Raw genomic sequence first — 27,837 nt, 5'->3', positions numbered from 1 at the left:
TTTTACCCCATTTCACCACATATATATGCGGTGGGGCGGGGGGACCCCCGCAACTCCCGCAACATATCCCTCCAACTTTTTTATTAACTTAACCCACCCCCCCACATAAATATGGTAAAATGGGGCTCTCAAAATTTGCTATTTTGGGCTTCCCAATGATGGGCTGAGGTATTTTGGAATGATCCCCAATATACGTACTGCAATTTTAATTTTGTGAAAAGTCAAGTTCTTTGACTAAAACACAATAAATAAATAAATAAATTAATTAATTAATAAATAAGCAAAGTCTCAAGGTGTCCCCTGTCCCCCCCTGATTGTATGGGTCTCCTATGCCCCTGACGTCAATCGCTTCTAAAAACCTAATAGTTGCTCAAATCAACGGTTTGTATTTGCCACTAAAAATTGTTAATTCTTTTGGATCAGGGGCAAAGGTGAGGAACCACAGCATCGTGCATCTGACCTGAGGTAACAGAAGGTGTTGACAGAGTGTGAGGGTCCCCCAGGGCCCCATCCTCTCCCTCAGTTATTTAGGTGAGAGGATGAGGGTCCCCACCACGAAAAGGCTCCCTATGTTTGTATTTCTGGGCAAGCAAGATGAGGGTCCTTCTCCTCTTGTGTTCTTAATGCCGAGGCACGAGGCTGCAGTCCGCTTTCTGCAGACGGATCTTGCGGCCCTTTTCTAGTGTGTTTCAAATTGTTTTCCTGCACCAGATGTAAGGTTAATACCTACAATGCTTGTCTAGTGCGGAGTGTCCCAGGCACACACATGTTTACCGACTACAGCTGTGCTCAGAGGCAGAGGCATTTTCTTGAGAACCAATTCAGTCCGGGGTAGAAGCTGCGTTTCCCGCCGCTGCCTTTTCCCGCTCAGTCAGACAGCCAGGTAGAGAATTCTTATCTTAATGTAGTTCATCCTCCTATATATTAATGTTACTCCCCGTTTCCGGTTATTTATGGCTCCACCTGTAAACATGTGTGCACATTACTTCCTGAATTTCATATCCTGCATTTTAATTACATAAATCAGCTTTATCATCTCTGAGGCACAGAATGTGTTCATGTTTCGCTGTTGTTAGTGTTTTAGGACTCCTCACAGTTACTCACTTTGGCCCTTTGTGTCTTCTCAGTCCTATGTCGGTGTTAATGCCTTGTTACTCAGTGGCATGTGGTGTGCCACTCTCCTAGTCACCAGGCAATTCGCCCCACATTTACACCCTCACTTCTGTGGGAGATTGGCGCAGAGAACAAAAAGGGGTTGCATTGGCATGGCTGGCTCCTTCTTATGAACTGGCATCTGCCATTAGGCCTGGGTGAATACATTTTGCCAAACCCCTACAATTGATTGGTTGCACCCACACAGATCCAGAGTGCAGCTCATCATGAGGGCACCTTAAAAGGCTTGTCAATGTGGATAGGGTAAAAAAAAAGAATTTCTATCCCTGTTTGAGGAGTAGCATAATTGAGACAGCAGCATCCCATTTCAGAATTAAGGATGTGAAGTAATGCAGCGTTATTTGTGCAAATTTGCAAAGGGGATGAAAAAGGTCCTCTGGATGTGTACATCACTGGATGTACACATTCAAAGGCATTTTGTGAATAAGACAAATCTTTTTGGGGTACAAGAAATGAGATGCAGTAGCGCATCTCATCTCTTATACCAATCATTGGGATTGGACCTCTTCCTGTAGATGTGTTATGTTTTCTCCCAGGTCGAGATTTCATAACATTACAATCCTACCTGATTAAATGGTAGTCCTTTAAAGAACATCCAGTCTACATTAGGAATGGTTGACATGTGACTGACTCTGCCCCAGCCCTATTGGCTTTGCTGAGGTCACTGACCTGCAGTCATGGGTTTCCCTGTTAAATAAATCACCTCAGTAGTCCTCATGCCTAGTTGGATAACATGTGGGCTTCACTTCCTCTTGCTAAGTAAGCCCCCCCACCCACCCCAATTCCTCCACCCAGCCTCATCCGGCCACTCAATTCCCCCTATTCTTTCTATCCCTTCCTGAAGCCTTTTACGGTATTTTGAGTTGTTTTTCCCCAAGAATCAGCCTGAAACTGCCCAAACTTCCCTCAGGATGTAATGCTCTTAAAGGAGATCCGGGCAGTATCAGGCTGGAAGAAAAATTGCCCGGAACCTGCAAATCTACCAGAATGTCACTAGGAGATTTGCAGGAGCTAGAGGATCACTGTTGAGAAGGTTTGCCCAGGCTTAGCACCAAATAGCCTTCATGGGTGCATTCTGTGGACACCAGTCCTCGGTTTATGTAGTGCAATGTCTGAGATTAGAACTTAAATTGGACCTATAGCCAAAAATGATTAACATGAAGGCCCTACCCCACTCTTCCTGCACACTAACTACCATAACTTTGGATTATGCTCCTGTGGTGACTGGGAAGAGATATGCATATCAGAAATCAGCAAAACAGTGGATGGCCTCACTTTCATCTGCCCCAGGTGTTCTTTTGCTGTCAGTGACATCTCTCTCCATACAAAGCAGCTAAGGGAGGTCACTCGGGTGGGTGCCAGAGAGGACGGCCTGTGTGGGATATCTTTTCTTTTGTCTTGTTTGTAGAGGAGGTCCCAAATAAAGCCTGCACTCCCATTGCCCATTTTGAAGTACCAGGAATGTTCACACCAAAATATGTGACATCTGATGAGCAAATAAACCAGCAGAGAGCCGCAGTAGGGCTCTGCCCAGTACCCAACAGAAGAGCAACACCTATTGAAGTACCAATACCCAGACAACCATGGACAGTAAGGTATCCATTGAGAAAACCCTACCAACAAGTGAGACGAAATGAAGATTGCCCAAGTACCGTCATGGAAGAAACCAAAAAGGCCTTAATGGAAGACGAATGGTGACGTCACGAGAGCCCGGACGGACTCAGAGATAGAACAAATGACGAACCAAGAATGATACAAAAAGACTAAATGCCCTGCGAAAAGAGATTATGAGCTTAAAGTGTAGAAAGCTATCAAAGCGTAAGAGAGTTAAGCTGTAAGCAAAATGAATACAATCGATCAGTTTACGCCTGTACATATGCTTGGAACCACAAGAAAGCTAAGAAAACAGTGCAGCTTGCTATGCTAAGTAGAAGAATAGCACGGCAAGCACCATTATACATAATCTACCTCAAAACGAAGCACAGTATTATAAGTGAGATTCCACTTTGCACGAAAAGCAGAATCAACTCAGGTTGCTAGAGGCCAAACAAGACAAGATTCATATTCTAGCAAAATGAGAAGAGACGGCTGAATCAAAACTCAGCAGATGCAACTCGTGCCAGGAGAGCCAAGGTCATCTCAATAGAAGGGACGAACAGTAGCTACATCTAATTGAAACTTAAGAACAGAATATCCTGTCTTTGAAAGGTCAAGATAAGGAAGCGTAGGCAGGTGGCAAGCCGGTTAAGAATTAAATGCACAAATTGAGAAAAACTAGGCAAATTCACGGTGTCTGCATCACATGACCATCTGAGCAAGGAGAAGCACGAGTTCACACCTACGCTTGGCATCCGCCCAGGAAGAGATATCGGAACTTTCCCAGACAGAAGATGCAGTTTCGAGGATAACCACAGTAACATAATTGACACATAGTTGTTGAAGTGATGATTGATTGTAACCGTAATTGGAGGAAGGCTGGGTAGCTGAGGGGGTACCCTGCACCTGGCTGACCATTCTGCATGCTGCTAAGTAAAGTGGAAATTTATGCATGGAGTTGGTGCCAACCCAATCACAATGGACCAAATAATCTAGGGTCCTATAGTTAGTAGAACCAATGGGACGTGGGACGTCGTACTTTTAGTTATGTCTACAGTAGTAATTTTTGAAGGAAGGGCTTAGGCACCCACCTGACAGTATTTACCCAATCCCCTCACTCCGTTACCAAATACAGATATAGTACCTATATTAAAGTTACCTTTTCCTAGCCAATAGAATTGCATGCTAACTTTTAAGTGTAACACATCATTATGACGAGTTTTGAGTATAAATGTCACTGTTTGTATGAAGTTCGTTGGAGTTGAAGCGAGACAGACTATCGCATCACTGCTGATTGCCATGACTCCCCGTTTTTTGTACTTCTCATTAAACGGACTCCCTTTGCCAAACCATTGAGTTGTCCTTATTGATTGGTGTTGGAGTAATAAATCTGCACCCCCACCCATCTCAAGGTGCAGCTATCTCGTCTTAAAGTACTTCGGAGCAAACCTCGGCTCTATGGGCCGACCCGGGGTCTCCTGAGTGCACTTGGTAGCAGAGATTTGATGATTATCGATTATCGATTATTGATTTGAATAAGACACCTATTGACCGTCGACATAAAGTAACTCTAGGTCTTCGGCAATATCACGAGTCGTTTGCCATTTGGCTGAGTAGACCGGGAAGCTCCCTGTAGACAGTGGTAGATAAAGAGAAATACTGCAGACGTGGGCCTGAAGGGACCCGTGTTCCCCACACATCCCTTCCCATTCCTGCGGTGATCCCGAGGGTCCAGAGAAGAACTATGCGAACGGTGAGTGAAAAAGACTAATGTTCTGGCAAAAGTGCATGCTCTAGAACAAGTAATGGGAAAAGGTAACAGAGGGAGGCGGGAAAAAACTAAATATAGCCAGAAGTAGAGAAGACTGTATATATATATGGGGATAATGACTTGGGAATAATTAAATAAATAAAGGTTACCGGGGAGGACACCCAAGAAGAGAGAGGATTCTAGGGCAGACACCCGAGAAGTGAGAGGATTCGCCTTTTTCATATGCTTTAATATAGCGGCTAGAAGAAACGTGTACTCCCAAATAATGGGGAACAAATGGACTACCACGACGGTTAAAGACGTTGTGAAAGGAGTACGTTTAGACTCCATGAAGGGGTAATGATTAGAGACAGAGATAACTGTGACCAGCTGGTGTCCGTCTAGTCTGTCTAGTCTGTCTTACATGTTTTTTGTTATGACGTCATATGTAAAAAAAAATCTTAGAGAAGACTGATTTACATTTTATGTGATTTAATAGCTGAGATATAATCGCATATGAATTGATGTTTTTTGAGTAAATCAGAAGGTATAACATGTTGTGGAAAAATTTGGATTGGAGCTTGCATTGTTTGGTGCTCGCTCATATTGTTAGAAGTTGTTTAAGCCACACGAAAGTGCTGACAAGTGTTATATAAGAGGAAAGGTAAGAGATTTAGCATGGAAGATATGACTCCATTGGCACGGTTATGCAAGCAGTTGCCAAAACCTGCACCCACGCTAAAGAAATACAGTACCGAGTGGGTAAAGGTACCGCCCACAAGATGTTTATGCCATGGCCACAAAATGGGTCCTTTTCTAAAGCCGTCTTACAACATATGACGACATATTGCATGCCACATGCACGGGCAAAAAGCTAGAAAAACACCTCGCTGTGCTGGAGCGTTAATAGGGGATTAACTGTCTGCGGGGTAATGCAATCAGCCTCCCACTTTCCCCTCTCACCCTCCTCGAAACCCTTCTGTGATTCCTTGTAGCATCTCACCTTAGGGTCTGGAAGGACGAGCTCTCCATCCTGCTTCTGATGCAGGGGCCCGTTGGTATCCAGTTACTTCACTGGATTTTCAGATTGGTGAGAATCAAACTTGCTTGGCTTCCAGGTAAGTTTTTTGATAAGAGGTTCCCCTTGTGTCCATGCATTAATGTACTAATGCTAATGTCTTTTTCCCCATAGGGGCCGGGGTGCGGAATGCCGGGGAACAGGCACCGACCCGAGACGAGAGGTGAAATCCTTGTAGAAATCAGGTAAGTCTTTAATGAGCGTTTTTTTGGTAATGTCTTTTCATTCGCTCATTAACGCTGATGTCTCTTTTTCCCCTTAGGGGCCGGGGTCCGGAAATGCCAGGATGCGGCGCGGACCCGAAATGAAGAGGGAATGAATCAACAGGTAAGTCTTAACATGGAGATTTAGCTTTCCTTATTCCCTTCTCTCTCTCACCTTTTGTTCTGGTCTTTTTCTCCCTAGGCGCTGGGGCGTGACTGCGAATCCGGATGATCGCTGCTGAACATGGAGGCGCCCTGTTAAGGTGAGTGGAATGCGGCGCTGCAGCGATCGCCGCGATGAGCTTTTAAATAAAAGTCTTCGTTTTCAGGATTGTCGGCGAGATGTCTCCGGGATGCGGATTTAGCAGGTAAGGGCTTTTCCTTCTTCTGTTCTCTTCTTCTCTTCCTTTGCAGGTGATCCAGGATGCTGGCAGGCGTGGCAGAAGTCAGGATGCAGGAGCAGACACGGTGAGCGTCCAGCTGCTAGATGCAGAACAACGCGAAGCACGTGTGGCTGTTCGGGTGGGGTTTAAATAGCCTTGGAAGAAGTTCCAGGTATGTATCCTTCCTCCAATCAGGTATGTATCCTTCCCCGACCACGCCCGGATGGTAAATTAGTCCCACAGGTAAAGTAGTTCCTTTCAGGCCTCAAGGAGGCCGGGATCCTGCAGCATGGTCTGCATCAGGTAAGTGCACCCAACCACTTCCATAATGAGCCTGGCGCCTATGGCGCCAGGACTGATGTCTTTTATGAGCCTGGCGCCATAGGCGCCAGGACACTGTCCAAAGGGCCCCTATATGGGGTTGCTGGGTCCTTCCTTGGGGACTGGATGTCCGCTTTCGGGGACGCAGGGCTTGAACCGGCTCCCCGGGAGCGGGCATCATGACACAGAATCACACGGTGCAACAACAAGCGCCAGGAGCGCAACAAGGGGTGCAACCACAAAGCATGGGGAATTTTCCACAAGGACAATCCCAACAGGCACCACTGCAACCATCGCAGACGATGAGCACAGGGCAGACCATGAACCCTGGATTGGGAAGTAACAATGGGAATGGGGGAAATTCACCAACACACAGTGGGCCAAATTTGTATATAAACTAGGACAGCTCACTGGGAACCCTGATGTGTTCTATCCTATCAGTGACACCAGACCCTTACAGGGAACCTAGGGTGGATGTCGTTATAGGGGATAAAGAATATTCCTTCTTAGTTGACACGGGTGCAACAAGCTCGTGCATACGTGAAGGCAAGTTTTCCTTGTCTGGCGAGGCCATGGATAGAGTTTTACAGGAGCTACCAGTCGTGTTCCCTTCACAAATGCACTTCCAGTCTCCATAGAAGAATGTGAGATGAATGTGCCTTTACTTTACTATATTCTCGGCAGACCCCAGTAAACATTTTGGGTCGAGATTTAATGACAAAATTAAACATGACAATCTCGTTCAAGGAGGAGGGCATAGTATGTTCCACTCCAGGAATGCACTACTCAAATGTATGCAAAATGATTAGAGCACACTCAGGACACATAGCCATGAGGGCCTTACCATTAGAGCCAGACATTTTTCGCATATGGTATGCGTGTGCTTATGGCAGGATTGCCAGGCCTCGCAGACAAAGTCATGAGAACCCCTGATGAGTTCTTATTCAGACCCAGAATACCGATGCATGAGGCGAAGGGAAAAGTATTTCCCTTGATGATACACATGGCTGCAATGTGAGGGAGAGTGACCTTGATTGATGGTTATGACGACGAGGGCGGACAATGCTGCACAGTAATTGCCATTGAAGAAGGATATCGAGTGACTGACGTCACTGATGACAATCTGTTTGAAGAGCAAACAGATATGGGAGAGACAATGGTGGAAGTGAGTCTCACCTTTTGGGTAAAGATGATTAAAAGAGAAGTACCTCAGAGAATGATGATGGCACTAAATCGTTCTGAATATTTTGATGACGATATATCCAAGGTGCCTGTCTCAGTATGGTCTACAGGCCCCTATGACCTAGGCTTCTTGAAGGGGGTTGGAGAAGTGAAGATTAAACTGAATCCAGGAGCAATTCTACCAAAAGCCCGACAATATCCCATGTCCAGAGAGGCAGATGAGGCGATTTTTAAGACAATTTCTGCTATGATAGATCAAGGCATCTTAGTGACGTCAGAGTTGTCATGTAATACGTCAGTGTACCCTGTGAAAAAAAGTAAAGGGCGTTTGTGGAGGCTAATTCAAGACCTAAGGCCAATAAATGATATTTTGAAGCCGAGTTCCCTTTACTCCCTAACCCGGCTACAATTTTATGTAATATACCTGTTGAGGCAAAATATTTCACAGTGATTGACCTGAAAAATGCATTTTTCTCAATCCCATTGCACCGTGACTCACAAGATCTGACGTAATTTACGTTCAGACAAATGCGTCTGAAAAGCACGAGGCTGCCACAGGGGTACTGTGAGTCTCCTTCTATTTTTAACAGAGTCCTGCAGATGGATTTGAGCAATATCACACTAGAGAATGTCGTCCTGCAATGCGTGGATGACATCTTAATTTGTAGCACAACAGAAGAACAATGTAGGCACGATTCTGATCAGCTTTTGACTATACTGGCTGAGAAAGGATATAAGGTTGACAAAGAAGAAAGTAACCCCAGAAAGGGCTGAAGCCATATTTAACACGGCTAAGCCACACACGATAAAGCAAATGCAGAGCTTTTTAGGCCTATGCAACTATGTCAGGGCGTGGGTTTGTGACTACAGCTCTTACACCAAGCCTTTACTTCAGGCCCTAAAGAAGGCCCAAGTGACGAAAGAAAAGATTGAATGGTCTAAGACCATGGAGAAAGGATTTACAGAACTCAAAAGAGCCATCTGCACAGCACCAGTTCTAGGGATCCCCAATTATGCAGAGGAATTTTACCTGTTTTCACACACGAATGGCAGCGTTATGACGGCAGTACTCACACAAAGAACCACGTTGGGGTACAAGCCCCTCGCATATTACAGGTGGAATTTGGAACCAGTAATGAGAGGACATTTCCCGTGCGAACAAAGTTTAGCTGCCACAGCGTTCGCCATAGAGAGACTATTACCATTGTGATGGGTTGCTCAATGACGTTGTACGTCGAGCACTCACTATTTGCCATTATAGAGAAACCAAAGGACACATTGACATCTCATTGAGCTTCTGCTTATGAAGTGATCATATCAAATCCATCGATTAAAATAGTCCGATGTAAAATAGTAAACCCAGTTATGTTCATAGCAGAGCCAGTCACGGAAGGAGAGCCCATACATGACTGCAAATTATGAAGAATTCTATGATGAATTCCCCAGGGTGAAAGAAAATGCCTTGGCAGGAGGAGAGATCGTCTTCATTGGTGGGTCGTCAAGGATCGATCAAAGTGACAGACAAAGATATACAGGCGTTGCTGTAATGAAGCATACAGCAAACAGAGAATTTCGAGTTCTTCTTAGTGCACGAATACCATCTTATTATTCTGCAAAGGCTGCAGAATTATTGGCATTAATACTCGCCATTGAGAATCACGCAGACCAGGAAGTAACGGTGTACAGTGACTCCGCCTATGTGACGTTGATAGTGCATGCAGGCTTAGCGCGCTGGAAAAGGAGGGGCTACCTCCGAGCAGACAGCATGCCAGTGCAGCACGCAGCCTTATTGGACAGGCTGATCAAGGCACTACAGCTCCTAGTGGGCACAGCGGTCGTGAAATGCGCCAGCCCACACGAAAGGGACAGATTTTACCCCACGCGGAATTCAAGCAGCAGACATGGAAGCCAAGCGCATGGCATCCAAAAGCAAAACAATCATGGAAGTGGAAGTTATCCATGCCAACGAGCGAATGATGGTTACATGAACTGCACCTGAAAGTTACAGTAATTTGACAAACACAGCTAATGGAACTCCAAGGGGAGGCGCCACAGGAAGAGAAGAACCTGTGGAAACGTCAAGGGTGTTCTTTAAACCCCTCTGACAGCTTGTGGCGACAAGACAGCACTGGTAAACCAGTAATGCCTGTAGCCCTATTAAAAATAGCGCTGGAGCAGTTACATTACCCGGCGCACATGACAAAAGAGAACCTAGCAGCAACACTCGCAGAAGACTGGTTCATACCGAATATGCGGCGCACGTTGCATTCTTTATGGTAAACTGTATAATTTGTCAGCAATTCACAGCTGGGCACACATTAAAAGTAATGAGAGGAGTCATCCCAAGGCCAAGTGGGCCTTTTCAACCATTGCATGTCAATTATTTTTAGTGAGAGAAGTGTTCCCCTGGTGGGGGGTGTGCGAGGTCATGAGGTCAGATAATGGCCCTCATTTTGTCAATGGACTGTTCCAGCAGATTAGCTTGCTGCTTCGTATAAAGCACAGGTTTTCGTCGGCGTATCATCCACAAGGTAATGGGATCTGTCAGAAGCTCAACGGCTTTTTAAAGGAAAGGATAGCCAAGTTGAAGCTTACTCTAATGAAGGGATTGTTGCACTGCCTTCCACTGGCACTGTACGCACTTCGGAACCAACTCGGGTCCGACCATCATCTTACGCCACACGGGATAGCCACAAGAAGGAGAATGAGAACTCCTCTGACACCCCAAGATAGAGCTAGATGTGATGCCCAGTCAACAGGAGAGGTTTTAGGGTCGGAAATGCAAAACTATCTGAACTGCATGACATCTTGCCTTACTTTGATTTCAGACCAGCTGCAGCGAGGACGAAAAGGGTGCAGAGCAGCACAGAACACAGAAGGAGACGCTACAAACCAAGTTCAAGGTTTACGTGTTCCATCCGTCTTCCCTGGAGATGCCGTCCTTGTGAAGAATCATACAAGGAAAAAGTGCGACAAGCCAAGATTCAATGGTCCTTTTCCAGTGGAGGACTGCACTCCGTCTGCAGTGAAACTACAAGGCAGGAGAGCTTGGATTTTTCTCAGCGATATAAAACCCTAGACCGGAGAAGACCCCCTGCCTGCCTGCACCCCAATGAGAGGAATCGACGAGCGACAGGGAAGAACCACAGCACGTGCAGATGAGATCCATGACACGGAAGAAGGACGAATGACTAGCCAGGCAAGAAAAAAGAACTTTATGAAAATTGTGGCTTAAATTGGACACTTCCTCTAAGCAAAAAAGGGGAGAAGGACATAGAAAACAGACACTCTGTGCATCCTAGTTGCAGGGTGAAGAAGGAAATTGCACGTGTAAGCCACAACACAGGCTATTGACTATTGAACTTTGGACTGAGGCACACTTGAGATTTGAGAAAAGAATATGCCAAATTTTGACCGAGGACACTTACATTGGAAGCAAACACAGTATCTCGACTCGTTCCACACCGAGACCCTATTCGGAATTACTTATGGTGTCCCCCAGTAGCGACATCACCAAGGATGTGGTCACCTATTTTGATCTAGTGCTAAGATCATACCCATCATTGGTAGGGAGGCTCACCAGTGTCATTGACTTCCTACAACATCCTGAAAACAAAAAGACAATAAGACAACTCCTCACTGTCATTGCCGAACAATTTATCCTACTCCCTGAGTACAGGGAGAAAGAATCAAATGTCCCCAACACAGGCGGAAATAGGTGAGCTCATCAACACACTGTTCTTTCACATAACCGAAGACTGTCCAACTCTTATCGGAAGAACAACAGATACACTCACATTCCTTCGAGACCCAGAAAATACAGAACATTTAAGCCATCTTTTAAATAAAATCATAATTCTAGTTGCACTCCACGCGACCGGACAGTGCAGACATTGTTTACATCAAGGAAAACACATATAACCCTGAACCTCAACAAGACAGGACGGATGTCCCTGTCACTGGAAGACAGCAGGTTGGCTCATAATGTCCTTTTTTGTCTAGTCACTGACTTTCCAGAGCTAGTGGGGTGGCCAATCGATGTTGACGTCCTCACATTCATCAGAAATCCAACTAATATTGCACAAATGGGCATGCTTTTGCATGGAATTGTACTGCAAATAGAGCTTTCGAACCATCAACAGAACTCTCTGAATAGATTCTAAAAAAGCTTTCGCTGAGGGAAATATAGAGGGAGCAGTGTCAAGAACTTCATTGGCATTTGATATTTTTCTGTCCTTACGTACGCTTCGGATTTAGCAGCATACACCATGTCCTTAGGATTGAAGCAAATCAGGGGAGTAGATTGGGAGCTTACCTCTTTTGAACATGTGCAGTAAAAGGACTTACTGAAGATGTTATTTGATTTGATTTCCCATAATCTAGCAAAGGAACTGTATCCTGACATAAGAGACAATTGTCACTCGTGAGAGGGGGGCCACTTGTGGAGAACCTAAAACTTTTAAAACACAGAACTCAAAAGACGATATTGGTTAAGGGAATGCAATAAAATTGACTTTTGATAAATGATCGAGATGGGGGTTCAAAGCAGCAATCTGGTCCTACCACAGGAGGAGAGAAGACCAGGTTTCTCTGGAAGAAAATGCTGCCGTCTGACCTACAGGGGCATAATGTATCTATGCATCATATTCATTATTGTTTTACTGTCATTTACAATCAGAACTGCATTATTTATTGGTGCACAAAGCACTCCAATTTCAGTGCACCCACCTGATGATGTACGCATTACACCTACAAAAGCACCCAGACATTACATAGTCATTCCAGTCCCTAGAAGATCTGATAGTGGAGTGAATGAATTTGAAATTGATGTGATTAGCAGTAATACACACACACACTTGTGGTAACGAATGAAAAGAAAAGCCGGAGACAGGGTCGGCATGAATGAAGTAATATCACTGACAACTACATGCATGCAAACTTTGAATGCACACGAAACATGCCTTGTGTCAATGACTGCAGAACCACAAACCAAAGCAGCAGAGAAGAAGAGACTGCCTGCCATAAGAAACTCCACAGCAAATGTTCTGAGAAAACAGGAATTAAAGCAAAAACCAACAGAAGCAGGTATATCAGAAACTCTTAAAAAAACAAGAGCCAACTCTGAGAAACTCTCTGCACGGACACAACTGATAGTAGACTCATTAGCTCCGCACATAGCCAGAGCAATGGAACTGCAAGAGGAACTGAAGAACAAAACCGCAGAGACTGTATTACCAAGCACATATGTTCCAACACAAAGGACAAGTACCAGTACTACAATACAACCATACACCGGACCAAAGCCAGGCTGGTTGGCATGGGCATTTGTAACCAGCAGGAGAAAGATGTATGAGAAGAAGGAAAGAACTGCCAGACTCTTGTCCACTCAAATGGCACAGGTGAGGATGCCTGCACCATGGACCAGGATACCTGAGAATCCTCCAGCAAGAAAAAGCCATACAGATGCATTTAGGGATGTAGTCATAGCCAACTACAGGAAAACATTAAGAATCAAGAGAAGCATGCATGGAGATGACAATGAACTAAATGACTACCTGGACAGCACAGCACATCTGGGAAACAACATTTGGTACCAGCACATGAAGGAAGTTGGAAGACGAAATTCAGAAGGGGAATGCTTTGTTTGCGCACACCGACCATATAGCATGGGGAAGTCCAAGATCTTCGTAGCTGTAGAAATTGATGTCCAGACAGCACATTGTCTGTCACACGTAGCAATGTGCAAGACCAGAGGCCAGTTCATGGGTAGTGATGACTCATTGATATGGGCAACTGAAATAGCTTATCCCGATGAAGATGATTATGTTCAAGACATTAAGACAAGAAACAGAGCTCATACTAGGAATCATGTGATCAGGTACGATAAGCCTGGAGTTAAAGGAGCAGGAATAAGATGGGAAGTGAACCCGAGACTAAATGTCCAAGGAAAAACTCCAGAGGAAGCTCAAAAGTGGAAGAATAGAGCCCAAATGCAGATTTGGGAACAGTGCTTTCACCAGAAGGAAGGGAAAAGGGAGTGGTGATTTTCAGAGCCTGGGTGGTCACTGGACTCTACAAAGAAACTGTTGACATCGTGCAGAATAGCTGAAAGCCACTATGGCCAAAACTTGCAAAACTATTGACATGGGTCAAAGAAAAGGAGGACCCTTACAGATAGTGCCAATTGAAAGCCCAAAATTCTGCTTCAGCAATAATGGCACAAGAAAGACGGGAGAGAATCAGAACTGTGGATGAGTTTTTGACGATCCAGGAATGGTGCATGGAACTGCAGTAATTATGGCTCATTATTGGGCATGCGTATCCAAGGCATACATCAGACTGCCAAGAGACTGGGGAGGTATATGCACAATAGTGAATGTCCACGTTGCAGCATTGGTGATCCTGAAAAGTGACCTGAATATTGACAGTTTCCCGGAAGCAGATGCTCACCTGAGGGAGAAGAGATCTGTGGAACTGATAACTCGGATGAAGAGAGAGAATTATTTCTCTGCTAAATCAAAAGAAGCTTTTCATGCAATGCCATATGAACACAGGCTGTTCAGCCTCACCTCATCAGTGTTCACAACGATTTTTATGCCAAGAATCCAATTTGGAGTAAATACTAAATGGTTGCAGATAACCAGATGGGAGTTACTGCAGACCATCAACACGACCATAAAAGGATTCAATGCAATCAAGGAAGAGCTAAGACCCATCCGACTGATGACTCTCCAGAACAGATATGTCCTTGGCATGATCACAGCTATGGATGGAGGAGTTTGTGCAAAAATAGGAGAATCATGTTGCACATCTATATCTTCTCACGACGAGGAAAATGGAACTTTAACAGAAGCCATAGGTATGCTGACGAAGCTACAGAACAAGATGATCGACGAAACTGACAAATTTGATGATGACAGCTGGTTTGGATCACTATTCTCTTGGGTCCCACAATGGATGGCAGATATATTCAAGTTCCTAGGAGCCCTGCCAGTGATGATATTACTAGGATTTTGTGTTATCAAGATAATAATCTCGCAATGCCAGAAAACTGCGAAGAAAGCCATAGGGATGAAGATCATGATTGATGTCAAGCCAGGATGGAAGCCCAAAGACCTGACTAATGAAGAAATGAGAGACTTTGTGAAGGCCAGCAGGCACACGCCAGAAGGTACAAAGTTTCTCTATCCCAGGAAGCACAGACACTATGTGGGAAGATGGGTTTACTGTAGCCCAAATGGACAATGTCAACACATGACATGGAATAAAGATGAACATGTAAGAACAGCAGGAAACGTCAAGGGAGTAATAAAGATATGGACTCCGAAGAGACACTTCTTCAAACCATCATGTATAGATCCAGAAGATGAAGAAGGAATGAACCCAGGCGATGGAGTGAAGATATATATAGAAGAATCAAGTGAATTGCATCCAAAAAGGAGGTGAAAGTGGTCCATGAATCACCCAGAGGGGGGAGTGTAGAGGAGGTCCCAAATAAAGCCTGCACTCCCATCGCCCATATGTGACGTATGATGAGCAAATAAACCAGCAGAGAGCCGCGGTAGGGCTCTGCCCAGTACCCAACAGAAGGGCAACACCTATTGAAGTACCAATACCCAGACAACCATGGACAGTAAGGTATCCATTGAGAAAACCCTACGAACAAATGAGACAAAATGAAGATTGCCCAAGTACCGTACCGGAAGAAACCAAAAAGGCATTAATGGAAGATGAATGGTGATGTCACGAGAGCCCCGTCGGACTCAGAGATAGAACAAATGACGAACCAAGAATGATACAAAAAGACGAAACGCCCTAAGAAAAGAGATTGTGAGCTTAAAGTGATAGAAAGCTATCAAAGCGTACGAGAGTTAAGCTGTAAGCAAAATGAATACAGTCGATCAATTTACGCCTTTACATATGCTTGGAACCAAGAAAACAGTGCAGCTTGCTATGCTAAGTGGAAGAATAGCGCGGCAAGTGCCATTATACATAATCTATCTCAAAACGAAGCACAGCATTATAAGTGCGATTCCACTTTGCAATAAAAGCAGAATCAACTCAGGTTACTAGAGGCCAAACAAGACAAGATTCATATTCTAGCAAAATGAGAAGAGACGGGTGAATCGAAACTCAGCAGATGCAACTCTTGCCAGGAGAGCCAAGGTCATACCATTAGAAGAAACGAACAGTAGCTACATCTAACTGAAACTTAAGAACAGAATATCCTGTCTTTGAAAGGTCAAGATAAGGAAGCGTAGGCAGGTGGCAAGCCGGTTAAGAATTAAATGCACAAATTGAGAGAAACTAGGCAAATTCATGGTGTCTGCATCACGTGACCATCCGAGCGAGGAGAAGCACGAGTTCACACCTACGCATGGCATCCGCCCAGAAAGAGATATCAGAACTTTCCCAGACAGAAGAAGCAGTTTCGAGGCCAACCACAGTACCATAATTGACACATAGTTGTTGAAGTGATGATTGATTGTAACCTTAATTGGAGGAAGGCCGGGTAGCTGAGGGGGCACCCTGCACCTGGCTGACCATTCTGCTTGCTGTTAAGTAAAGTGGAAAGGTATGCATGGAGTTGGTGCCAACCCAATAACAATGGACCAAATAATCTAGGGTCCTATAGTTAGTAGAACCAATGGGACGTCGTACTTTAAGTGATGTCTACAGTAGTCATTTTTGAAGGAAAGGCTTAAATGCCCACCTAACAGTATTTACCCAATCCCCACACTCCGTTACCATATACAGATATAGTACCTATATTAAAGTTACCTTTTCCTAGCTAATAGAATTGCATGCTAACTTTTAAGTGTAACACGCCATTATGATGAGTTTTGAGTATAAATGTCACTGTTTGTATGAAGTTAGTTGGAATTGAAGCGAGACGGACTATCGCATCACTGCTGATTGCCATGACTCCCCGTTTTTTGTACTTGTCATTAAACGGACTCCCTTTGCCAAACCATTGAGTTGTCCTTATTGATTGGTGTTGGAGTAATAAATCTGCACCCCCATCCATCTCAAGGGTGCAGCTATCTCGTCTTAAAGTGCTTCTGAGCAAACCTCGGCTCTATGGGCCGACCGGGGGTCTCCTGAGTACATGTTCATCACATGCATTCTGCATTGAGGCCACGCCTCGCTATTACTGCTGCCCAGATGTTGAGGTTACCTCAGAGGAGGGATTTCAGTGCTGGTGAAACGTAGTTTGATTCCTTCAAGCCTATACGTTGCCCAGCTGCAGTAGCCAGAAACCTTCCAAGTCCAGATTGCTGATACCTACCCTTAAAGGCATCAGGTGGTTCTGTATGTATGGTATGTTATGGTATATCATGTTATGTTGTACAGCACACTGCTGTCATTTCCAAAGTCTCCAGGTGCTCAGACAGATTTGAAAGAGGGGATGGGTGGGTTAGGTTGGTGGGGAGAGAAGCAAAATGCCTTATAGCTTTGCTGCTGTGTGGATGCATATAGATTGGGAGTGCCCAAAGTCCTGCATGTGGGTCTGCTTCTAGGTGTACTGTGTCGAGAGCATAGAGGCATTTGTTTTGAGAAGGGGCATTGGTACCAACATACATAGGCCGGGACTGTGATGAGTCCGCTGACTGCAGAGCTGCAGCATTCTGCCGTTAGTGCAGGGTGGTTAATTGAGGTCCTGGTGGGGAACTGAAGCATCCATCCAGTGTGACTACTGCATTGTCGCAGTAGTAGTGCCGACATGTCCTTAGGAGTCCTGACGTGGGCTGGAGTCTCTGGCAGTGGGCAGTGTGCAGCCACTGGTCCTGTGCAGTGCCCTCGTGGGTCTACTAGGAATAACTCAGCATGCTGCTAGGTCACAGAGCCATATCTAGAAGCCAGTTGTGTGAATTACATTGGGCAACGGAGAGCAAAATATGGTAGGGCACTAATTCGATTGAGCACCAGGGGGGGCACAAATAACAGTGGGACATCACGGATCAGGACCTCTGAGAGGGAACATTTCAGTGGAGCACAGGAGTAAAATGACAGTGGAACACGAGCAAGCAAGTCCCAGAGTACAGAATCACAGAGGGACGGCTGGGAGCAGCATAGTATAATGCAGAAGCAGAATAATTAGCAGAATGGTGAGGGGTACATAGAATGATACCACATATAGCAAAGCCTAGCAAGGCATGATAAAGGCACGACAAGGGTTTTCAATACATCAGGAATCATAGCAGATCATGAACAGGCCTAACAAGGGAAAACAGCCTGGTCTCCTTCCTGCACACCCGCCACTAGCCTACGCAGACAGCTGCCGTTTCCCTGGTATTACCCAAATTGACCTTTTACAATTGGCCTTTTCTCCTAATTGACTTAATTATAGTGGTCCTAATTTACCTTCTGCACAATTGACCTTTATATTATTTTAATTATTTTATATATGTATTGCTTTGGTTTTGGATTATAAATAATATAAGGGGATTGGGTGGGGGCTGTGGGGGGTTTTGTATTAGGTGGGAGGTTGCGGGGGTTTACCCCGCATATATGTCCTAATTGACCTCTTAAATTAGGTCAAACATTTGACCTAATTTCAATTCTCCCGAGGTCAATTGTGAAAAGGTCAATTAGTATACATCCGTTTCCCTTACTCACTTTGCCATTCTCAGTACCTCTCTCAATCTTCCAAATAGATACTTTGTGCAGTGTCTGATGCAAGGATCTGGGAATCGGCAGAGTAGGGGAGGGGGCAGTGTGGAGACCACACTCACTACCATAAGCAGAGTGCTAAGGGTTATGGGAGGTATGAACTTTAGGTTCAGAGAAAGAATCTGCCTGAGAGATGGAGACCCCCAGACCCTCACTTCACCTTCCATAGGACTTGCTTGGTAGGACGAGTGGTGTCATTCATTAAAAGTGGTAAACATGTACTCCGAGGAATGTGTGTGCATAGGCACCATTTGTGGTGAAGCAGAAAAACCCCATGCAGTTGAAAACAGGAGGCAGCAATGAAAGCCTACAAGTGTGTGTTCTGGGGAACATGTTTGACCAACGGGTAGATACTCAGAGGAAAATGTGTTGTGGCGGAAGCTGTTAGTGTGTTCCTTTCTTCTCGCGTGGATCTTACGTCGCGCGCTTCTTAAGGTACCCTTCGTGCATAGGGATATCGTAATAGAGAGCGTACAGTGCCAGATGGCGAAGATCATTTCTTTCAGCCCCTGTCCTTCAAATTCATCAGTAAGGGAAGATGTTTATGTGTAATACCACCAGAGCAAGTGGTATTTCAGGAAATCCACCAAGTTTATGGATTATCTCTGGTAGAGGTGGTATTTCCGGAATACCTCTGAGCATACGCCTACCCTGGTGGGAACCTAAAAAGTATATTTTAAATCATGCTTTAGCCATTTTAACCTTCAATGTCAAGGTGGAAATGGACAATGTATAGAAATGTTTCAAAAGTCTACATCCTGACCCTTTTATGAATTGCACGGGTAAGGTGGTGGCAGGGGCCTTCAGAGATACCCACCTTTTCACCCCTTACCAAGGGCCATTGTAAAATTGTCCACGGTATTGAATCGGAGTGGCCGCCAATTTTCAAGTTTTCACCTCCACCGTGGAGACAGAAATAGGTAGATTATTTGACAGAAAGTCTGCCATGGAATACTGCAGTGAGAATTTCCATGGAATACGGCGAGTAACATTTGGTCAAGCCCTGAATTAGGAGGACGGTAAAATCAGTTGTTACCTGTTTCACTTTTACCCCCCCCCCCCCAACTCTGAATGACCACCTCCTTACCTCCCTCCCTGGACTTGGGAGACTTGAACAAAAGGACACCGGAAAGTGACATGGGGGGGATCCAGTGAATTCTCATGCAATTCACCCCCAGCTGGAATAAGAAACAGGTGGGAATCAGACAAGCAGGGGTGCAGCTGGTAGCTGCCCAGGGGGCCCAGTGTGCTGAGCAGAATGCACTGTTGCCAGCTTGAGATGGCATAAGGGGACTGCCAACATAGACATAGGCAATGTGTAATGAATGCGTAAACTCGAGCCAACCATTGGCAACCTCCTCACGCATCGCCTAAGATTGGCCAAAGTCAGGCTTGCCTTTCACCCTGAAAGATATTAATAATAGCTTTCGGGGGTAGTTAACTATATTGATTGATCAGCCATAACCGTTCTACATAATTGCCTATACAACAATTTCCAATAGTTTCCATGATTTCTCAACATACTATCTCCACACATGGTATGATTCTTCTCATTGGGCGGTCCCGCGTAATTTCAATTATGAATACAACCTCTCAAGTTGGTTGTATTTCTTTCGTCACTGTTAGTGTATAATCGTGTTTGCAGGGGTTTCTTCTTTTAATCGTTCATAACAAAACAAAAGAATCTTCCTTGGCTGGTCATTAATAGCCAGTCATACGCGCTCCGTGACAGTCTTCTCGAACGCTGAGCAAAATATCTTGCATCTTGCATTTCACCCTGCCAGATAACTGAGTCTTGAGGGAAGAATGCTTTCATCTCAAATCTCAACCCGAGGCATCTCGAGGATGACTTCAGAGAATGTGTATAGACTGCAGTGACCATAGAAAGACTTCACTGGAGTCTTTCCATATCATATTAAGGTACGCCCCGACCAAGTTGGGTTTAGTATCTGCCTCCTTACCTGGACAGATTAGGGAATTGCCAGGAGCCCTTTAGTTTATACTGGCTTCAGAGAATGTATAAAGACTCCAGTGACCATAGAAAGAATAGAAAGACTTCACTGGAGTCTTTACATATTCAGGTACGCCCTGACCAAGTTGGGTTTAGTATCTGCCTCCTTACCTGGACAGATTAGGGAATTGCCAGGAGCCCTTTAGTTTATACTTCCTTCAGAGAATGTATATAGACTGCAGTGAACATAGAAAGACTTCACTGGAGTATTTACATATTCGGGTACGCCCCGATCAAGTTGTGTTTAGTATCTGCCTCCTTACCTGGACAGATTAGGGAATTGCCAGGAGCCCTTTAGTTTATACTTCCTTCAGAGAATGTATATAGACTGCAGTGAACATAGAAAGACTTCACTGGAGTATTTACATATTCGGGTACGCCCCGATCAAGTTGTGTTTAGTATCTGCCTCCTTACCTGGACAGATTAGGGAATTGCCAGGAGCCCTTTAGTTTATACTGGCTTCAGAGAATGTATAAAGACTCCAGTGACCATAGAAAGAATAGAAAGACTTCACTGGAGTCTTTACATATTCAGGTAAGCCCTGATCAAGTTGTGTTTAGTATCTGCCTCCTTACCTGGACAGATTAGGGAATTGCCAGGAGCCCTTTAGTTTATACTGGCTTCAGCGAATGTATAAAGACTCCAGTGACCATAGAAAGAATAGAAAGACTTCACTGGAGTCTTTACATATTTGGGTACGCCCTGATCAAGTTGTGTTTAGTATCTGCCTCCTTACCTGGACAGATTAGGAATTTCCAGGAGCCCTTTAGTTTATACTGGCTTCAGTGAATGCCTGAAAATTCTTCAGCCTCAACATTCCGGTAGAGCGCATGGGCCACTGGCCCACCTAAGCCATTGCTTGAATGCCCCCATCATCATTTCCAAAGCCACCCTCCCCCAGTGACTGTTTGCATTGCTTTGCCACGTATTCTCAAGATGTGGGCACACTTTATAAAAACAATTACTCAAAATTGGGTCTTGTGGCTTATGAATCCTTGCAAGATGCCTGTTTGCATAGTATTTTGTTGTGGGGTAAGCAAACGGAATTTATTTGTGATTCGTAATGAGCCACATGCAAGCACGTCAATTTTACATGCCAGGTGGAGTGGTTGGGTTTAAGCAGGGATGATAAGGGATGCAAATGCATTACCTTGGCTACATTCAGATCACAATGATAACTTTCTGCAGCATAACCATTACAGGTGTAGTGCAGGGTCCAGTGGGTGTGCACACTTATAGTGGGCAAGGTCCAGTGGGTGTGCACAGTTATAGTGGGCAGGAGGTTACGGTACACCCGGCCAAGTGACATGGTAGGTAAGTATCACAGTAATCTTGTACAGATGTATTATCAATTGCATGGCACTCTGGGAGGCCATTTTGAAAAGTGCAGTCTTGAGCCCTTCCCTGAATTTGAGGCGAACTTCCTCTTGTTTAAGCCCGATTGTTCTATGGTTGTGGGCCCTTAAAGCGGAACATCTTTCCACCAGTGGGTTTCTTGTATGGCTTGCTATGCTGGAGTTTTCTGGCTGGTAAGGTTCTCTTAGTACGTAGGCACAACGGTGCCTAAGCCCTGGTCTGCTGACGTAAGCATGCTGGCGTTCAGATTGACATATGTTCAGAAATAGTACAAGGAGCTCAGCGACCAAGAAGAGTTGGTGCAGCGAGTGTTGGAGCTGACCCTCCAAATTCTCTTGATGAGCTAAAAATGCTGAGTGCACCTGCAAAGCCTTCACAAAGCAATACCAATGAGTAGAGCGGCACATTTGGTTATTGTGATATTTAAATACCCGTCCCCAACAAAATGACAGCGCGGAGACAGCAGGTGTTGAGAAAAAGCTGAATAAGTGGGTAAGGAGTGGGTAATGAGATAGCTTAGCGGGTTATCATTAGAAACATACCTTCAACCAGCAAGTCCCAGGTTCAAATCCTGATTAGGTCTGTGTCTTAACCTGTATTCTCTGTGGTTTATAAAAATGAGTCTGTATCACTGACTTTGTGAATGTGATACCTGAGTATGATACCTATGAGGGCACATGACTGTAGCAGTCTCTGTGACCCACATACTCTCCTGACAGCCCATCACAGCAGCCATCCACTTGCCAGATCGCCATGGGTCGCTAACAGGGACTTAGCCGCCCCTGCCTGCCTTTGTGCTGGATACTCTCCTGGCAGCCCAGCACAGCACCCATCCACTAGCCAGATCTCCATGGGTCGCTAGCAGGGACTTAGCCGCCCCCTGCCTGCCATTGTGCTGGATACTCTCCTGACAGTCCATCACAGCACCCATTTACTTGCCAGATCTCCATGGGTCGCTAGCGGGACTTAGCCGCCCCTACCTGCCTTCATGCTGGATACTCTCCTGACAGTCTATCACAGCACCCATCCATTAGCCAGACCTCCATGGGTCGCTAGCAGGGACTTAGCCGCTCCTACCTGCCTTCATGCTGGATACTCTCCTGACAGTCTATCACAGCACCCATCCACTAGCCAGATCTCCATGGGTCGCTAGCAGGGACTTAGTCAGCCCTACCTGTCTTCATGCTGGATACTCTCCTGACAGTCTATCACAGCACCCATTCACTAGCCAGATCTCCATGGGTCGCTAGCGTGACTTAGCCAGCCCTACCTGCCATTGCGCTGGATACTCTCCTGACAGTCTATCACAGCACCCATCTCCATGGGTCGCTAGCAGAGACTTAGCCGCCCCTACCAGCCTTCATGCTGGATACTCTCCTGACAGTCTATCACAGCACCCATCCACTAGCCAGAGCTCCATGGGTCGCTAGCGGGACTTAGCCAGCCCTAACTGCCTTCATGCTGGATACTCTCCTGACAGTCTATCACAGCACCCATCCACTAGCCAGATCTCCATGGGTCACTAGCAGGGATTTAGTCGCCCCTACCTGCCTTCATGCTGGATACTCTCCTGACAGTCTATCACAGCACCCATTCACTAGCCAGATCTCCATGGGTCGCTAGCGTGACTTAGCCAGCCCTACCTGCCATTGCGCTGGATACTCTCCTGACAGTCTATCACAGCACCCATCTCCATGGGTCGCTAGCAGAGACTTAGCCGCCCCTACCAGCCTTCATGCTGGATACTCTCCTGACAGTCTATCACAGCACCCATCCACTAGCCAGATCTCCATGGGTCGCTAGCGGGACTTAGCCGCCCCTACCTGCCTTCATGCTGGATACTCTCCTGACAGTCTATCACAGCACCCATTCACTAGCCAGATCTCCATGGGTCGCTAGCGTGACTTAGCCAGCCCTACCTGCCATTGCGCTGGATACTCTCCTGACAGTCTATCACAGCACCCATCTCCATGGGTCGCTAGCAGAGACTTAGCCGCCCCTAACTGCCTTCATGCTGGATACTCTCCTGACAGTCTATCACAGCACCCATCCACTAGCCAGATCTCCATGGGTCACTAGCAGGGATTTAGTCGCCCCTACCTGCCTTCATGCTGGATACTCTCCTGACAGTCTATCACAGCACCCATCCACTAGCCAGATCTCCATGGGTCACTAGCAGGGATTTAGTCACCCCTACCAGCCTTCATGCTGGATACTCTCCTGACAGTCTATCACAGCACCCATCCACTAGCCAGATCTCCATGGGTCGCTAGCGGGACTTAGCCGCCCCTACCTGCCTTCATGCTGGATACTCTCCTGACAGTCTATCACAGCACCCATTTACTAGCCAGATCTCCATGGGTCGCTAGCGTGACTTAGCCAGCCCTACCTGCCATTGCGCTGGATACTCTCCTGACAGTCTATCACAGCACCCATCTCCATGGGTCGCTAGCAGAGACTTAGCCGCCCCTAACTGCCTTCATGCTGGATACTCTCCTGACAGTCTATCACAGCACCCATCCACTAGCCAGATCTCCATGGGTCACTAGCAGGGATTTAGTCGCCCCTACCTGCCTTCATGCTGGATACTCTCCTGACAGTCTATCACAGCACCCATTCACTAGCCAGATCTCCATGGGTCGCTAGCGTGACTTAGCCAGCCCTACCTGCCATTGCGCTGGATACTCTCCTGACAGTCTATCACAGCACCCATCTCCATGGGTCGCTAGCAGAGACTTAGCCGCCCCTAACTGCCTTCATGCTGGATACTCTCCTGACAGTCTATCACAGCACCCATCCACTAGCCAGATCTCCATGGGTCACTAGCAGGGATTTAGTCGCCCCTACCTGCCTTCATGCTGGATACTCTCCTGACAGTCTATCACAGCACCCATCCACTAGCCAGATCTCCATGGGTCACTAGCAGGGATTTAGTCGCCCCTACCTGCCTTCATGCTGGATACTCTCCTGACAGTCTATCACAGCACCCATCCACTAGCCAGATCTCCATGGGTCGCTAACGGGACTTAGCCGCCCCTATCTGTGCTCTGGCTAAAATGCACACACGTACACACGTATTCTAAAATCCTTGCATCAATTTCTCATACCTCGGACTTCAGTCCTTCAAGGGCGTTCACCCACAGCACTTTGAGGCCATACCAATAGCAATAGCTGCTATATAAATGCCACATAACATAGAAGCTACAAAATAAATATATCTCAGCAAGCTAAGCACCCAAAAGGGAAGTTTTCTCCTTTTTTGCTTTTTTTTGCACAGCAAGTAAAAACCATGTGTAAAACGTGTAATGCGTATTTTTACTGACTAGTGATTTTGTGGTATTAGTGAGGTGGAGCTGGGGTACAGATGGAAATGTACAAACCCACCACCCTCGGAGAAATCTGTGGATCTCCACCTGCATGCGATTTTGATGTAGGCAAGATGCTTTGTATTCCTATGGAATCCGCACGCTTTCTGCACCACCCAACGCAGGTGGGAGCCATGGGAATCCTCATACGTGCTCCCCGCCATTCACAGACATTTCAGGAGACATTTGCTAACCATTTTGTCCGAGATGTAAATTGAACACAGACACAAAGGTCCACCTGTATGTATGTGTTATATCTACACCCTATAACAAAACATATCAAAATAGTGTGAAGGGCAATACTAACGAGTTAGTTAAAACGCAAGTGGCCCCATCCGGGCTATTTATGGTTTAATTCACAAATACAGTCGTTATCAGCCTACAGGGCACAGGTTCGAACCCTGACAGTGGCGAGCCAGCACTTGATTAAACAGGGTAAGAACAACACCAATTATTACAGCACTTAGAAGCAGGAGGAATCTGGCATGAAGTTTGACATTATTATTTCCATCTGGTTTAGCAGCAAAAGCTGAGTTTAGCACATGAGCGACCACCTCTGCGCACAATGGAAATGCGGCGAGAAAGCCGCGCCCCATTGGCGCTCTGCGCCGCCCCTCCGAGACTGCGCTTCTCTTTCCTGACGATTAGCGCACAAACGATCTTTAAAAGATGAACCAGGCAAGGCAGCGCAGGGAGCAAATCAGATTAAAATTCCAGTTTAAGCAGCTGACGCGCTGCAGCCGAACAATACATTTTTAGGCAGAAAGTAATGAAAGCCATATTTCTGCGCTTCTAGTGGTCTCCCGTCGACACGGAGCCCACTGAGCTGTAAACAGGCACAGATGCAGCAAACACTGGGCTGCACGCAGGCACTGCATTTTGGGAGGCAAGTGGGCATATTGAGGACACCCAGCAGAATGCAGATCACAACTGTAATTAGTGCCACAGCACACATATGGGGAGAAGGTGAACGTTTTTTACTCTATAAAAAGCAGCTGCTTCAAATATGGCACGTCCTCCCCGGGTCTAAAAATTAAGCAAAAAAAAAAAAAAGAATGCTCTACCTTAATTTGTAAAGTGCTCAATCTTGCATAAAGGTTGGTCCCTAAGTAGAGTCACCTGAGCACAAGGGGTTTAATCCACGCTGAGGGCATGTACTTATGGCACCCATGGGCATGTTAAAATAGGCCATCGGTAAAGGCTGGGCTAGGTAGGAGTGCCAGCAGGAGCGCGCTCCCAGCGGGGGCGCTGCCGCCGCGTCTGCAGCGTTCTGCCAGCTTGGCCAGCCCTGCTCATCCATGGGAGCCACCGAGTTGTGTTCATAATCCTCATGTTTAAGTGGGATGTCAGGAACCTTAATAAACAAAGGACAAGATGATGTATGGGGCCTGTGGCGGCAGAGAGCGGCAGCTGCAGAGCTCAGCTTCCCAGCGGGGCTCCGCGGGCGCCACCGCGCGGCGACTGGCGGGATTGCGGCGGAGGCCGCTCTCGCTCTATCAGGCAGGAAGTGGAGCACGGCACTTTACAAGTGCGATTTAGAATTCAATACGTCGTTAATGTTTCTATTTTTGTGTTTGGAGACGATGTAATTCGAAGCCAAGCAGGGAGTAAACATTTGCACTCTCCAGTTATTACGGTTTTGTTTCTCGTGCTTTTTTGTGGGTGTTGGCCTCCTCCTAGGTGCACCCAGGCAGTGCCGGCCTTAAGGGCAGCAGCGCCATGGGCGAACTGGCGCCCCCCACCTCGACCACCAGGCCCCCTGGTTAACATTGGGCGGGGCCAGGATGGGCAACTTTTATTATTTTTTTTAACCTCTTCGCTCAGACGAGGAGTGTAGTATACTGCATTAATGGAAGACAGGAGACTTGCTGGTTTGCTGGAAGGGCTTTATTTATGAATTCCCAGCCGGCCCAAATACACGCAAACTGCGTGTCTCTATGAACTGAGGCCAACGGGCCTGAAGTGGCTGGGAGGTGCTGAGTGCAGCTCATGTCCTTAATTGAGCCGCGGGCCCCGTTCTCAGAGGAGCCGGCAGGGCGCTCCTATCTGCGTCCTCGGCCCGGCTCGTAATGCGCGCGGAGCGCGCGGGGGCGGGACTTCCGGTTTCGACTTCTCTACACACCTCCCTTTTTCCAACGGATGATAGGGTCACTGTACAACATAGTCATTGTATCTCACCGGTCTTCTGTGCTCTCTTCTGGGCCGCTCCCTGGTTCCAGCGCACTCTTCTTGCTGCTCTGGTTCCGGGTCTGCATCGGGTTCTTCCGGTTCGATCTCGGGTTCTAACCTTTCTCTGTCGTCTCCTTCATGTTCACGTTCCTCGCTTCTCCCATAGTTCTTCTCAGTCTCTACTAGTGATCTCTCCGGAGACCTCTCTCTTTCTTGCCTCCTCTGGTACAGTGCTACTCTTTCAACGTTCCATGTGCGCCCGTCTTCCGTGCGAATGTAGTTTGTTCCTTTGTGAATTACCTGGCAAGGTCGACTGTATCGGGACCCTGTGATTTGATCTTTCTTTGGTAGTCTGATCTTAACCAGGTCTCCCTTTCTTATGTCTGGCGCTTGTTTGGCCCTCCTTCTCTCATCACTCCATGACTTCATACATGCCTTGCTGCTTTGGATTCGCCACACTACTTCTGACATGTCCACAGCCTCATCTTCTCGTACTTTCGATAGCCATGGTGGACTCAGCGTGGACGCTGCACTCCTCCCTCTCAGCATTTTGAACGGGGAAACCTGCGTGATGC

The sequence above is a fragment of the Ambystoma mexicanum genome, chromosome 8 (assembly GCF_040938575.1).
Source record: "Ambystoma mexicanum isolate Mex_15411 chromosome 8, UKY_AmexF1_1, whole genome shotgun sequence".
Classification (NCBI taxonomy): domain Eukaryota; kingdom Metazoa; phylum Chordata; class Amphibia; order Caudata; family Ambystomatidae; genus Ambystoma; species Ambystoma mexicanum.
This window is presented reverse-complemented; position numbering follows the sequence as displayed.